Consider the following 15,560-nt stretch of genomic DNA (forward strand, 5'->3'; position numbering starts at 1 on the left):
AATCCAAGCTCATATCTCAGCCAGGGAACTGGAATACAGTTTGGCAAATGCAAGATACGGCGCCAGTATCTCCCCTCCCATTTTGTTAACAAGTTAGATGGAATATCTTGTAAGGTGTCTAGCCCATATATGAGTGCTGGAATGGCTTTTGATGTCCAGAAGTGCCAAGCTGGTAGGACCGAAAATTTGCCATATTTATGCATCAATATGATAGCCTGTGATGTGAGGGATGTTAGTCTCATTTCAATGCGCAAAATGTGACCCCTTGTGTGTTTACCTGTCTCAAACACAACACCCAAATAGTCATACTGTGGCACTCGCATGATTGGTATGTTATTCATGGACCATACATATGAGGTTCCACGTCTTTTGGGACAATACACAACAATTTGTGTTTTGGTGAAATTCACTTTCAGTTCATTCGAAACAGTGTATGTCATAAATGCATTTAAAAGGCGCTGGAGTCCCACTTGTGTCCTAGCAATTAGGACTAGGTCGTCAGCATAAAGGAGAGTTTGTATGGGATAACCATTCAGTTTTGGTGAATCCGAAACAACATTCTGCAGTGCAAATCTTACATCCTGGATATAGTAATTAAATATTGCAGATGCTAATAAGCATCCTTGTTTGAGCCCTCTTGCGGTCAAGATTTTTTGTGACAGGAGGCCCCCCAGAGTCAATCGTACTCTGATTGATGTATCTGAATGAAGGGCATGTATTATATCCATAAGCATTGTAGGACAATGATCTCCGCGCAGCTTATTCATTAGGAGTACCCGACTGACAGAGTCAAAGGCTGCATGGAGATCAATGAATGCAAAAAAAACTGACTGCTCCTCATGTAGACACTGCATTTTAATTGCATTTAAGCAAAAAAGGTTTATTGAAGTTCCCATGCCCGCCACGAAGCCCATTTGATGGGGATCGCGTAAATTTGAGCGAAGTGTCCAAGCATTAAATTGGGATAGAATGATCTTTGCGAATACCTTCCCCGGCGCATCGAGGAGGGCTATCGGTCGGTAACTAGCAGGTAAACACCGATTTCCCTTCTTGAAAATTGGTATTATGATTGATGTTTTCCAAGTTGATGGTATTTTATGGGTATCCAGTATGTTTTTAAATATGAGATGCAAAATATATGCCCATGATTTTGGGTCTGATTTAAACATGGCATTCGATAGTCCATCTGGACCTTGAGCTTTTGATGAGCTGAGTTTTGCTATAATCGACAAAATCAGCTCTTCAGACACATCAAGTTGCCAGGGAACATTTCTAGCCGGTTTATATTCAAAATTGGCAAAGGCTGAGTCATCATATAAGTTAGAAAAATGCATGCACCAGTCTTTTTCGGAGACGCCATTGATTTGGGCGTCACCTTGTAGAGTGTCATGCTGATTGTTGATCATTTGCCACATTTGTGATGAGTTTTTATGCTTCATGGCTGCCAACATGGTAAGACTATCACGTTGAAATCTAAGGGATTTCCTTTGTCTGAGCCAATTCTTATATCGGCACTTGGCAGTGCTCAGTAGTTGTCGACAATGTGGGCCATTCTGGAAGAGTATGTTTTTCCTTATTCTTCGATATTCCGCTTTGATGATCTTGATGGAAGGATCGCAACTATGCGGATGGCTGACATGATTATGTTTTACAATGGCAATAGTGCGAGTAAATGGTTTTAAAAGGTCTGAATATGACACCCCATTGGTACGCCATACATCATCTTCCAAAATGGTTGTAAAAGTCTCCATCCCCCGAGCACTCCACTTGAGTCGATTTCTAGCATTGTTAATCAATGAAACAGCAGTGTGCATCTGATGTGGTAGGCTATGTTTACAAAACCATGCCAGTTGTGCAACTAAAAGACAATGATCGCTGTTCGGATGGGGCATGATTGAGAAATAGTGGACACTTTGAAACAACATTGTGCTTACGTAGATGTAGTCTAGCGTGCTTGAGCTAGCTCCCCGATGCCAGGTGAAATTACAATGTGTATCCCCTTCTACTGACCCATTTAGTTTATGTAGATTTCTGTCTGCCATCAAAGTTGCCCATTTATGGGCCACAGGGGAGAGATTGATACCATCACGGCAATCCAGATTGAGGTCTCCAGCTACGATGGTATGAATAATCGATGTTCGAGCAGAAATTAGATTCAATACTTCTTCCATACCATCAAAAAAGACTACATCACTCATGGTGAGGGGATTGCGATAGATGTTCAATAGAGCTAATTCTTGTGTATTGCCCTTAATAAGTACTAATTGGGTCTGAGCGCCTACCGTAGCCCACGGAGCAATGGAAAACCCACTGGCACTGTGAACTCCCACTAATAGACCTGACGAGGGACGGCCTCCACTCGGAAGCGCAGGAAGTAGAACGATATCATAGCCATCCCAGATTGGAGGGGCAAGGAGCCAAGTCTCTTGGAGAGCTATCAACTGATATTTATCATTAAAATCCGCAAAGGTGCGCGGAAGATGATGATAGCCCCTTGTATTCCAACTTAATAGAGAAATGGTACTTGCCTCATCCACTATTGGTGGTTACTGTTGCATATAATCATCAATTGGGGCATCATTCAGCTCATACTTCACACCACCATAAATATTCGGTTTAGGTCTTAGGTATTGGGTTTGTTCAGAAATTTTTTTTTTAGGTTCTTCCGCTAGTAGAAAGCCCATGTTGAACAATTGCATTCTGCATTGCCAAATTACATCTCTAACCAATCCTGAGGGAATCCATAGCCTAACAATTGATGTGGATAGTTCGGAAATGAATTCTATTTGTTCAATGTCATTAGACACAAGTTTTTTAAGATCGTTGATGTCTCGGAAGATGTTAAGAACGCTTTCACGGTTCAGATCGTAAGTAGGAAAGTTTCCCTCTCTGCATTTAAGAATAAGTGTATGAAAATGTTCTCGTCGTGGGTTAAGATGACGTGACACCGTCTCCCTAATGTTTTTCGGGGGCGCCCATTGCAAGCTGGGCATACCTTGAAATTTATGCTCGCGGTAATCCTCGTCATCTTCTCTCTTTTGATTTTGAGTAGAGGCCAAAAATGGAAGCTTTCTGCCTTCCATAGCACCAGAGGACTTAATCAAGGCATTTTTCGCCTGAGCGAGACTAGTGGCCAGATAGTCATCAATTGTTTGTTTAAAATTTGCTAACTGTGTGGGCAATACAGAATCAGTTGGAGTTAATTTGAGCTTTGGTTTATTTTGCACGTCTGAGTATGGTACGGTACTAGTTGGAGGCATCATTGATCTCAGGCCACTTTTGATATTCAATGTACCTTGACTCTGCTCATTATCTCCTTCTCTGATATTCCTTATGCCAGGAGTGCAACTTTTCTCAAAATGTTTTCTATGTGCATCATTTTGTGATTTTAGGACCAAATATTGCTTATCGGCCTCAATATTCCGCTCTATGGAGGATACCAACTTTGACAAGGTGACGAAGAGTCTTCCCATGTTTTGTCATTAGACTGTGTCGCTAATATCACAGGTCCATGTGTGTATTCTACAGAGGATTTCACAAGATCAGAATAGAGCAAATTTTGTTGTGTGATTGATTTAGATTTAGCAGTCTGATCTGCCAGAGATGCCGAATTTGCAAGAATCAACTGTGCCTCCTCATTGATTTTTTTCAGAGAATAATCAGTGCGTGAGGCACCTGAAAACATCAGGGGTTGCCCATCCTTGGAAGGAGGGTTTATATGTGGTATTTCTTTACCTTGTAATGTAGATGACTTATCCAGAACTTTGAAGAATGAATTCAAGGTTTTTTTTGTTTGTTTTACCATATTCTTAGTCTTTTTTAAGGCCAGTGGTTTCTTTAAAGCAACCTTAGGGTTCCTAGCTTTTAATGCATCCAAATGGCCCACACATTGTGTATTTTTTTTTTTTTTATTATGGGACGACTCAAGTAACAGAGGTATCACTTCAACAACTGGTGTAGTGTCTGTTTGAACCGTCAAATTAGGTTGCACTAATGGGCCACCAGTCTCTTTTTCAATTGGGCGAATGATGCCAGTAATGAAAGGCAATGCAGTGTATTTTACATTGTCTGAGACCGACACATGAGTAGGGGTAGACTCAGGCATTGCCGACTTCGATGTTTCGCTCTTCCCTGTGTGGTCAGGGTTCGTTATAGCACTTGATGGTAATACTATGTTTTTTTCTACAGCTGAAACATAATGGGCTGATAGCCATTTCATTAGATCCTTTAATTGTCTTGATTGTTGTGACACCTTTGTCTCTAAGGACTCAAATAACTTACAAAGGCTCATAATAGTTGTATTGATGGCTAACATAGCCGGTTGTATCATAGCTGCGTGTTGTGAAAGTAAGTCAGTCTCAGCTATTTTTGGGGGTCTCGGTGTAGGCAATGCAAATGAATGTAGCATAGAAACAGAGGTGTGTGATTGAGACAACGATTGAGACTGATCATTCGTACACAGTTGACTATGTTGCTGATCTACGGGTGGGTATATTGACATACTCCATGCAATTGGAGACTCACTTAAATTAGACTCTGCAGTAGAGTTTGTATGATCTTGCAACAAGGAGGGAAAGAAAATTGGAGAAGTGCCAAGCCGTGGTGAGGATAAGCGAGGACAATTTCGCGTTGACGCTAACATTGTAATGTCTGATAATGGGCGCGCATTCGCCGCTGCATTCGGAGTGTTGAGAGCAAGAGAGTTGCTCTTTAAATTGGAAAGAGCCCCTTCTTTTGAAACCTTCAAATGAGAGGTAGACATTGAGGATATAGATACAATAGAATCGTCTGTATTCACTTCAAAACAAAACTTAGGTGTTACTGATGTAATTTTACCTGTGACAGAATGGGCAGAGAGGAGTTCTTGTGGACATATGTTAATTTTATCGTCCAAAATCGGATTTGTGCAGACTGTGGATGGAATATACGTGTTTGCAATTTGCGGGGGCATGTTAGTCGTGAGCCGATATGCCATAATTTATTGGAGGTGGATGTCAAAACCTCCAACTCAAAATTCACTTTGTATGGACAAGTTTGAATTATGACACACGATCTTGCGTAAGACAATTAATCAGGGCCGCCCCAGCCGCAGCGCACCTCGTACAGCGAACAGCCAACAGTACTCGTGGTACTCGCTAGGTGCGCAGCGCGGGTGCGCAGTAGTGGCAGTTTTTAAAGGAAACAGGAAGAGGTGCGGCCAAATCGGGGCGGGCACTCTGAAAAATAAACACAAACAAGGGTGGTAAGTATGGTGTCTAATGCGTTATGGGCGTTTTGTGGGCGTACTATACAAGTATCTATGACGCTCGTTTGGGGCGTACTATACAGCAGTCACCAACTAAGGAAGTCCAAGCAGTCACCAACTAGAATAGTCCAATATTGGAAATATGCCCAACACGTGATGGTAATGTCTTTGCAAGTGTCTCTGTAATCACCTTTCAACTTCCTGAGGCGAAGTCAGGCAAACAAGTGTTGCAAGTGGAGACGTCCTCCAGCCGAATTGTCACGAGGCGGAGAATTCCCAGGCAGCCGGTCCTCACAGCCAACAGTACTCGTGGTACTCGCTAGGTGCGCAGCGCGGGTGCGCAGTAGTGGCAGTTTTTAAAGGAAACAGGAAGAGGTGCGGCCAAATCGGGGCGGGCACTCTTTCAACTTCCTGAGGCGAAGTCAGGCAAACAAGTGTTGCAAGTGGAGACGTCCTCCAGCCGAATTGTCACGAGGCGGAGAATTCCCAGGCAGCCGGTCCTCACAGCCAACAGTACTCGTGGTACTCGCTAGGTGCACTGGAACTCTTCTGGAAAGCAGGAACTCTTTTCTTACCTAGGCGTGGCTGTGGAAGGAGACACCTAAGCACTACAGGAGGCTATTTAAACCACACCCGATGGATGAATCTTGCTTTGCGTTACTCTGCATCCTCTGCAGCAGAACGCTCATCGTGTCTTCTGCATCTGATCCTGGGCCTAAGGAAAAAGGCTTACCATCCTGAATCCAGTCTTCAGCAACACCTATAAAGACAAGAAAGAACAGGTTAGCATTACGGTCTTCAGTGACAGCTCTTCACTTACCTGGTCCATCGGCTGTCACCAACGCCTCGCGCTGCATTCCGGCATCTGAAAGACAAAGGCTTACCTACTCTTCATGCGCTCCGGAGGTCTTCACACTGCATTCCGGCATCTGAAAGACAAAAGCTTACCAACTCTTCGCACGCTCCGGAGGCCTTCGGCGCTGCATCCCGCATCTGAAAGACAAAACAAGGTGCGTTTAAAGACATTGGGGAACTTTAATACTCACGTGCCATTACTGCTTTCCACATCTAACCCAGTGGGTATTCCGGCACCCTGCAGCCGCTCCGAACTTGTGCCTGCAAAATAAAAAGACAGTTAGAGCGCATCGTGAAGCAGGCAACAAGCGCTTACTTACGTGCTTCCAGGCGCTTCTATTTATCACACGGGCTCCATCTTCAACTCACTTCAGCCCGTCATCCGCCATCGCCGGAACCCTGCAAAACAAGAAACATCATTACTAAAGACTTTAAAGACATTAGAATTACTCGAAACTTACCGTTCGTGCAGTAAACGACGGACAGCAGTCCTCTGAAGTCAAGAGGCCTGCTCCCCTTATCCAGTGAAGAAACTGGTTACAGCACCCTACCCCGAGGCAGATGGAGAGCACGGCGTTCACTTACCTAAGGTGAGAGCGTTAACCTTTGGGGTTCTACAGGAGAAGAGAAAGGGAAGAAGAGAGAGACATTCAATAACCCAGTTCCTTAATCCCATATTTTCTATCTGCAGACATCTTACCCTTCGAGTCATAGATACAGTGCACAGAGGTCCAGCCCAAAGAGCCAGCCGTGTGTTACACATCACCTTTGAAGATACAGTATACGCCCAGTCAAGACCGGCGCCTCTACGGGAATCAGGTGAGCGTTACAGAACGCAAAGCCTACCACAAAACTCCTGTCCAGGCGCTATGGAAACCTCGGATACCGACCAGCTAGCCCAGTTACTTGGGGAACTAAGGGCAGAAGTGCATGCAGCCCGTCAGGAAACGAACGCTCTAAGAAGGGAACTGATTATTTCCAAGGAGCGAACAGATGATCTCGCCAGACAATTGCTACAGTCACAAGCCGGACAGACCCCGTTACCCGCATCTGGGGAAATCTTCCTTCTACATCCTCTATGAATCCAGTGCAGATCAACCTACCTGGGAATGTACCTCTGGCTCCGCCCGAACGATTTTCTGGTGACCCAAAGAGGTTTGCAGTATTTATCAATCAGTGCCGGTTGCATTTCTTATGCCGGCCAGCAGCCTTTCCAACTGATCAAGCTAAAGTAGCTTTCGTGCTTTCGTACCTTAGTGGCAATGCGGCAGACTGGTTGTTCCCTCTAGTAAATCAAGATGATCCGGTCCTCCATGATTTTCAAGCTTTTCAGCTCAGTATGGAAAAACTGTTCGCAAGACATTCACAGGGGCAGGCCTTGGACAATGAGCTTCTTTCGTTGCGACAAGGTAATCAAGACCTTTTGGCTTATATTGCGTCTTTCAACAGACTGATAGTGGAAACTCAATGGCCTGAGGACAAAAGGAGCGGGAAAGAAGAAAACAGTTGCAATTATGCCTCTATTGCGGAAACTCAGGGCACTTTCTTCGAGACTGTCCGGTGAAACCTGCCAAGAAGGCAGTAGGAGCTGCAGTTACCAAAGTTACAAACTCTGAGCAGGGAAACGACCTCGCCCGACAAGAATAGAGGTCCTCTTGCCGAGCGTGAAAACCAGTTCCGTGACCTCGCATTTCGTGATACCTATGGTCCTCATTAGCCCTGATAATCTGGATCGATTACATGCAATTGAAGCTTACGTCGACAGCGGTGCCATCGGCAATTATGTGGATCATGAAATGGTTTTGAGGATGAATCTAACTCTTTGTCCCAAGGCTGTAAAGGATGTCATTACTACGGTGGATGGTACGGAGATAGCCTCCGGGCCAGTAACGCATACCACTCAAGAGGTGACGCTAGTAAGTCAAGATGGACACCATGAGAAGATCGTGTTCGATGTGATCAAGGCCCCTCAGTTTCAGATTATTCTAGGAATACCTTGGTTAGAGAAACACAATCCTCTGATCGATTGGCGAGCAAGAACGGTCCAGTTTCCAGAATGTGTCTCTACTTGTCACCCTCCACCTGGTGTTGCACTGGCAGCAATTTCTTCAGAGACTCCCCAGTTACCTCCCGAATACCTAGAATACCAAGATGTTTTCCGGAAGGATCAGGCTAACTCTCTACCTCCTCATAGGTCTTATGACTGCCAGATCGACCTGATACCTGGATCTACTCCTCCTTGTAGTAGAATTTATGCCCTCACCGAGCCTGAGAACCTTCACCTTCGACAATACCTGGATCAATACCTGGCAAATGGGTTTATTCGTCCTTCCAAGTCACCTGCTTCTTCAGCTTTGTTCTTCGTTCCAAAAAAGGAAGGAGACCTTAGAACTTGTATAGATTATCGCTCCCTGAACCAGATCACCGTTAAGAATAGATATCCGTTACCTTTGATCCCTGAACTCCTGGACCAAGTCAGAAAAGCATGCATATATACAAAGCTGGATCTTAGAGGAGCTTACCACTTGGTACGAGTAAAAGAGGGCGATGAATGGAAGACGGCCTTCCGCACCAAGTATGGGCTATTTGAATATCAGGTCATGCCCTTCGGACTTTGCAATGCCCCGGCCGCCTTTCAATATTTTATGAACGATGTCCTCAGAGAGCTCATAGATGTGTGTGTTGTTGTTTACATTGACGACATCCTCGTTTATTCTTCATCGGAATCTGAACATCGGAAACACGTGAAAATGGTCCTTGAAAGATTGCGTCAACACAAACTTTTCGCTAAGTTGGAAAAATGTGTTTTCAACGTGACTGAAGTTGAATTCTTGGGATTCATATTATCACCTGGGGGAGTGCGTATGGATTCAAAGAAGGTCGATGCAGTTCTCAAATGGCCATCACCATCCTCCGTAAAAGGTGTGAAAAGCATGTTAGGCTTCGCTAACTTTTACCGCAGGTTTATCCCTGAATTCTCTCGAATAGTCCAGCCCATCACTGCCTTGTTAAAGAAAAACAAACGTTTTGAATGGTCTACCGAGGCGGAACAAGCTTTCCAGGATTTGAAGACTAAATTTATCTCTGCACCAATCTTAAAAACACCCTCGCCCCGAACTCCCCTACATCGTGGAAACTGATGCTTCAAGCCTTGCCATGGGGGCAGTTCTATCACAAAAGGACCCGATAACCAATCAGTTGCATCCCGTGGCATTTTGGTCCCGCAAATTCTCGCCTCCTGAAATCAATTACACGATTACTGACAAGGAACTTCTGGCTATCAAGTCTGCCTTTAAGGCTTGGCGGCATTATCTGCTTGGGGCCCGACACACCGTTACTGTGATTACGGATCACCGAAACCTGCAATATTTGAAAACCGCAAAAGCCCAAGCCTCTAGACAACTCCGTTGGGCATTATTCTTTGCCGAGTTTGACTTCATAATTACCTATCGACCTGGTACAAAGAACGGTAAAGCTGATGCCCTTTCTCAGATGGGAGTGGAAGAACACTTGATCAACCCTAAACCTGTACCAATCATTCCCGAACAAAGAATTCTGGGTGTAATCGCCACAGAATCCATAGAGGAAGTTAAGGATAAAGCCAGGCAACTTGTAACTCCAGCAGACATACAGAATTGGCATCTGCAGGGAAAGGACTTTGCAGTAAAGGACAACTTATTGTATTTCCAAGAACGATTATACCTACCCAGCACAGATTTACAGAAAAAAGTAATCTCTTGTTATCACGATTCTTTAATGGAAGGACATCCCGGTATGGCCAAGACCTCAGAAAAGATCAAGCGCTACTTCTGGTGGCCGTCTTGGAAAAAAGATATCAGAGACTTTATAATGTCCTGTGGAGTATGCGCCCAAAACAAGAGTCAAAAGGAAAGACCAGCAGGCCTCTTACGCCCTATTGACATCCCACCTCGCCCTTGGCATACGCTTTCTATGGACTTCATCACCGATCTACCTCCATGCTCCGGATACAATACGATTCTAGTAATCGTGGACTTATTCTCCAAGATGGCGCATTTCATTCCGCTCAAAGGCTTGCCAACAGCAGCAACTCTGGCCCGAGAATTTCTCGAAAACATCGTCCGACTGCACGGTTTTCCTTCGGTTCCAATTTCGGATCGAGGTAGTCAATTTATTTCTCATTTTTGGCGAAGTTGCTGTCGGTCGGCTCAAATTGATGTGAGACTATCGACCAGTCACCACCCTCAGACCGACGGACAAACCGAGAGGACCAATCAAACTCTGGAACAGTATTTACGCTGCATGCTGCAACAAACTGAAAAAACTTGGAAAGACATCCTTTGGATAGCCGAATATGCCTACAATAACTCTGTCCATTCGGGAACTGGGAAAACCCCGTTTTTTCTTTTGTACGGCAGTCACCCTCGAACCTCGGAGTTGGATCCCCTCCAAGATCTTGAAACACCAGCAGTAGACTACCTGCATTCTACAATCACCCAAGCCTTTAAGGAAGCTGTTTCTCACCTTCAAAGGGCTAAAGAACAATACAAGAAAGGAGCAGATCAACATCGGAAGGAAGCCCCTCAATATCAAGTAGGGGATCAAGTCTGGTTATCCACCAAATATCTACCTCTAAAAGAGCCACGCACATTCAACCCAAGATACCTTGGTCCCTATTCCATCACTACCATAGTAAACCCAGTAGCGGTCAAGTTGGACTTGCCCCCGCACATGAAGATACATCCGGTCTTCCACGTCTCTCTATTAAAACCCGTGCAACCTCAAACCCGACTAACTAAATCTCCAAAACCTATCCTAGTTGATGGAGAACTCGAGTTTGAAGTCAAAAGCATTCTGGACTCCAAGATCTCCAAATCTAAACTATTTTACCTAATTGACTGGAAAGGCTACGGCCCCCAAGAGAGATCCTGGGAACCTGCTGAATATGTCCACGCTCCTCGCCTAATCAAAAGATTTCACCGAACATTTCCTGACAATCCAAAACCCCCGGAGAAGCCCGGTTTGGGAGGGGCCTTGAGGGGGGGGTACTGTCATGATCTCTGCTTCCAAAAGGTCAGGGTTTTCCCAACTCCCTTGGAAGCAGATCCATAACCCAGGTTCCGAGTGCCAACCAGTCCCAATTGGGACCTTTTGGACCCAGTCCTGGCGCCAGTGGCACCAGGCTCATAAATATGCCCAGTCCCAGCGCTGGAAGCGCCGGGCTCATAATGCTTGGGTGGACTTACCTGCAGCAGACCATGCTGCTTACTTGCCTGCCAGTTGAGCCTCTGATCCTCTTCTGTTTGAAACTATTTTTCCTGTTGGGTGGGGCAGGAGCCACTCCCTAGATTCAGAACACTGGAACTCTTCTGGAAAGCATGAACTCTTTTCTTACCTAGGCGTGGCTGTGGAAGGAGACACCTAAGCACTACAGGAGGCTATTTAAACCACACCCGATGGATGAATCTTGCTTTGCGTTATTCTGAATCCTCTGCAGCAGAACGCTCATCATGTCTTCTGCATCTGATCCTGGGCCTAAGGAAAAAGGCTTACCATCCTGAATCCAGTCTTCAGCAACACCTATAAAGACAAGAAAGAACAGGTTAGCATTACGGTCTTCAGTGACAGCTCTTCACTTACCTGGTCCATCGGCTGTCACCAACGCCTCGCGCTGCATTCCGGCATCTGAAAGACAAAGGCTTACCTACTCTTCATGCGCTCTGGAGGTCTTCACACTGCATTCCGGCATCTGAAAGACAAAAGCTTACCAACTCTTCGCACGCTCCGGAGGCCTTCGGCGCTGCATCCCGCATCTGAAAGAAAAAACAAGGTGCGTTTAAAGACATTGGGGAACTTTAATACTCACGTGCCATTACTCCTTTCCACATCTAACCCAGTGGGTATTCTGGCACCCTGCAGCCGCTCCGAACTTGTACCTGCAAAATAAAAAGACAGTTAGAGCGCATCGTGAAGCAGGCAACAAGCGCTTACTTACGTGCTTCCAGGCGCTTCTATTCATCACACAGGCTCCATCTTCAACTCACTTCAGCCCGTCATCCGCCATCGCCGGAACCCTGCAAAACAAGAAACATCATTACTAAAGACTTTAAAGACATTAGAATTACTCAAAACTTACCGTTCGTGCAGTAAACGACGGACAGCAGTCCTCTGAAGTCAAGAGGCCTGCTCCCCTTATCCAGTGAAGAAACTGGTTACAGCACCCTGCCCCGAGGCAGATGGAGAGCACGGCGTTCACTTACCTAAGGTGAGAGCGTTAACCTTTGGGGTTCTACAGGAGAAGAGAAAGGGAAGAAGAGAGAGACATTCAATAACCCAGTTCCTTAATCCCATATTTTCTATCTGCAGACATCTTACCCTTCGAGTCATACATACAGTGCACAGAGGTCCAGCCCAAAGAGCCAGCCGTGTGTTACACATCACCTTTGAAGATACAGTATACGCCCAGTCAAGACCGGCGCCTCTACGGGAATCAGGTGAGCGTTACAGGTATGTCCTGTGAATAGGCACCATTCAACATATAGAGATTCCGTGATTTAATGAATAGTAGCCATTTATCCAGGCGTTTTTGTTCGGATTTAAAAAAGGGGCCCAAACAGTGTAAATTCAAATCCCCCGCTAAATAGATCATATCTACAGCTCCATCCACTGTAATTATATCAAGAGCGTTAGATATTGCTTCCATAAAGGAATCATCAAAGATGTTCAGGGGGTTCCAGTAGATGTTAATTACGGCACATGTGTAGCTTTCACATACAATTCTAGACATTTGTATAAAATCATTTGGACAAAACCACGGAGAGATTTTTAAGCCAGACGACTGTTTAACAGCCGTTAACAGGCCAGAGGTTGGACGACCCATTTGCTGCTTCACGGCAGGTAATAAACATACATCATAATTATTCCAAGACGGTGGTGTAACCAACCATGATTCTTGAAGCAGTATAACATCATACTTCAGCAAATGGAGGGAATGATTGTTCAGTAAATGCCGATTCCCTCTGGAATTCCAGCTAACAAAGCATAGCTCTGATGTAAGAATAGAAGAATGCTAAGGTTGCTTGCTTTGATATTGACAAATGCAGGATTTTCCGGGGTTAGCTTGAGGGTTGATGGGAAGTTTGTTTTGAGGGGCATCTGCACGCATAGAAGGTCTCTCTAAAACATCTGGGGTGGGGAGCACAGTGAAGCCAAGATCGGCAATTTGTGACTTCGCGGCCCAGATAGTATTAAGAACCACCCTTGAATTAATCCATAGATTTACAAGGGACTGATTAGATGAATCTGGGAACTCCACAAGTTCTATATCTATGGTACTGATGTCGTCGAGCTCTGGGATCTCACGAAATATCGAGAGAACAGAGGCCCGATTTAGATTATACTGTTTAGCCGGCAATGGCTGGCAACTAAGGGTCAGAGAATGAATTGCCGGACGCTTAGAGCGTATAGTTGTTAGCTTCTGTTTAGCTGGTAACAGTAACTCATTAGGGTTTGTAGAGGTATTAATCCCTATTTTAGGCTGTAAGACTGTTTGAGGGGCAAAAGAGGCTTCCAGAAACTTAGTGAAAGTGGATTGTAAAATTCGTTCCATATCACCAAGTGAATCTATTTTAGCCTTGCCAGGTCCACCCGGACATATTGGCATAGAAGAGCCAAAAGTTGCTGCATCCGCAATGACAGGGAGACTAGGTTTTTTCAGAATTGGGGCTACCACAGGCGTTGGCTCAGACAAAGTGGTCGAGGCGGAGGGCACAAAAGTTGCATGTTTAGGGTCTGATTTAGAGGATAAGTATTCATCCACTGCTCTTCGTATCTCTCTCCCCATTTCCCCATGCTCTGGTTTCTGCGCCACAAAAGCATTACCCATAAAACTATTTGCGGATGAGTTAGGTACACTAGCCCCTTCGCAAATACGAATGCCCAACATTGGTTTAGTGTGGGTTTTTTGTGACATCTGCTCGGCCACGGTAATCAATTCACTTAAAGGGCTGTGTGCCAAAGAGGGAACAGTGGGGGCTGGGTGTAACTTAGCTTTTTTTGCTTGCAGTTGTTGTGAGTATTTTCTTGTGATGGCTTTAGATGCCAAGGCTGAAGAGGATACTGGAGCTGAGAGCTTATTAATAAAGGCTTTAATTTGGGATGTATGAGGTGGTACAGATTTGATGTTTTTCGGTTTTTTTGACTGATTTATCAGTCGAGTCTTTTTAGGCAGTGAATTCTGGGGATTCTGCAGATCGGGCACAGAAGATTTGATCCCAAAAAGGGAATATGTGGGTCTCTTCTGCAAATCAGTTTTTGTCGCGACTGCATTTTCCATAATGTCAACTATAGGATCAGGTATGAATGGTATAGGTTGATAGGCTTGAACCATGGTTTCAGCCAAGTAAGAAGTCTGTGAAGATACAGACTTCTTACCATTTGGAGCAGCTTCCGGCTGGCCCAGGCTCTCAAGTTTGTTAAAAAGTACAAATTGATTGTCAAGTAGCAGGTCAAACTGGTTTGAATGTGTTTCAGCCTTTACGACTAATACTTCGAACAGTTTAGCAAGAGCTAATATGGCGTTGTTCATGGATGTAAGTGCTATGCTAGTACTGACAGTCTGGGAATCAAGACCACCAGTAGTAGCAGGGGTTTTTCCAACTATTTTTCTAGCAGTCGGAGCTATAAAGGACAAATTTGCAACTGAATTTGCAGCACTAACGTTTGTGAAAAGCACAGGAGATTTAGACAAATTAACCAAAGATATTTGAGGTGACTCAACAGAGGCAATAATATCTAAGTCAATAACAGGTATATCCTGAACAGCTGGCTTCAACAATGAGTTAGCAACCGATGTGTCACTTACAGTGAATACAGAGATGTCACGTACATCAGGGGGAGGAACTGCAACACCAGTTAAGACATTAGTTAGAATGACACTATCGGTAAGGGAAACATTTTCTTTCGCAAAAGTAACAGATGGGCCAGGCGTTGTAACAGTTTTTAAGACCTCACCAGTTCTGACCTCTATCGCAGTAGCAAGAGGATCATTTTGGCCAGTTAATCGTTTTGCAGAAGTACAAGATTCCGGCTCCAATCCATGCGCAGTATCTTTTGGACCCAAGGAAGCCGTTACTGGATGATGTAAAGATGTTTCTACGGCATTTCCAATAGGTCGTGAGCTGTTTTCCATGCGACTGGAGGCTCTACAAAAGGAGCGGATGTCCATTCCTAACAGCGTCTTAGATCGACTCTTGATTGCGCCTGTAGCACATATCCTTGGTGTAGAACTAAGTCGAGGTTTTTTTATCGGTGCAGAGTGGCAAATCTGGGAACAACTAGAACCATTGGACTTGTGCAGCTCGGTTACCGGCGGCATGCCAGTTGTTAGAGATTTTATGCTACGTTTCATACTCAACGGTAGTAGTGTTACCTACTAAATTAGAGAAAAAAAAAAAGGATAAGAAAAAAATGAAACACTAAG

The sequence above is a fragment of the Ambystoma mexicanum genome, chromosome 4p (genome assembly GCF_040938575.1).
Source record: "Ambystoma mexicanum isolate Mex_15411 chromosome 4p, UKY_AmexF1_1, whole genome shotgun sequence".
In the NCBI taxonomy this organism is placed as follows: domain Eukaryota; kingdom Metazoa; phylum Chordata; class Amphibia; order Caudata; family Ambystomatidae; genus Ambystoma; species Ambystoma mexicanum.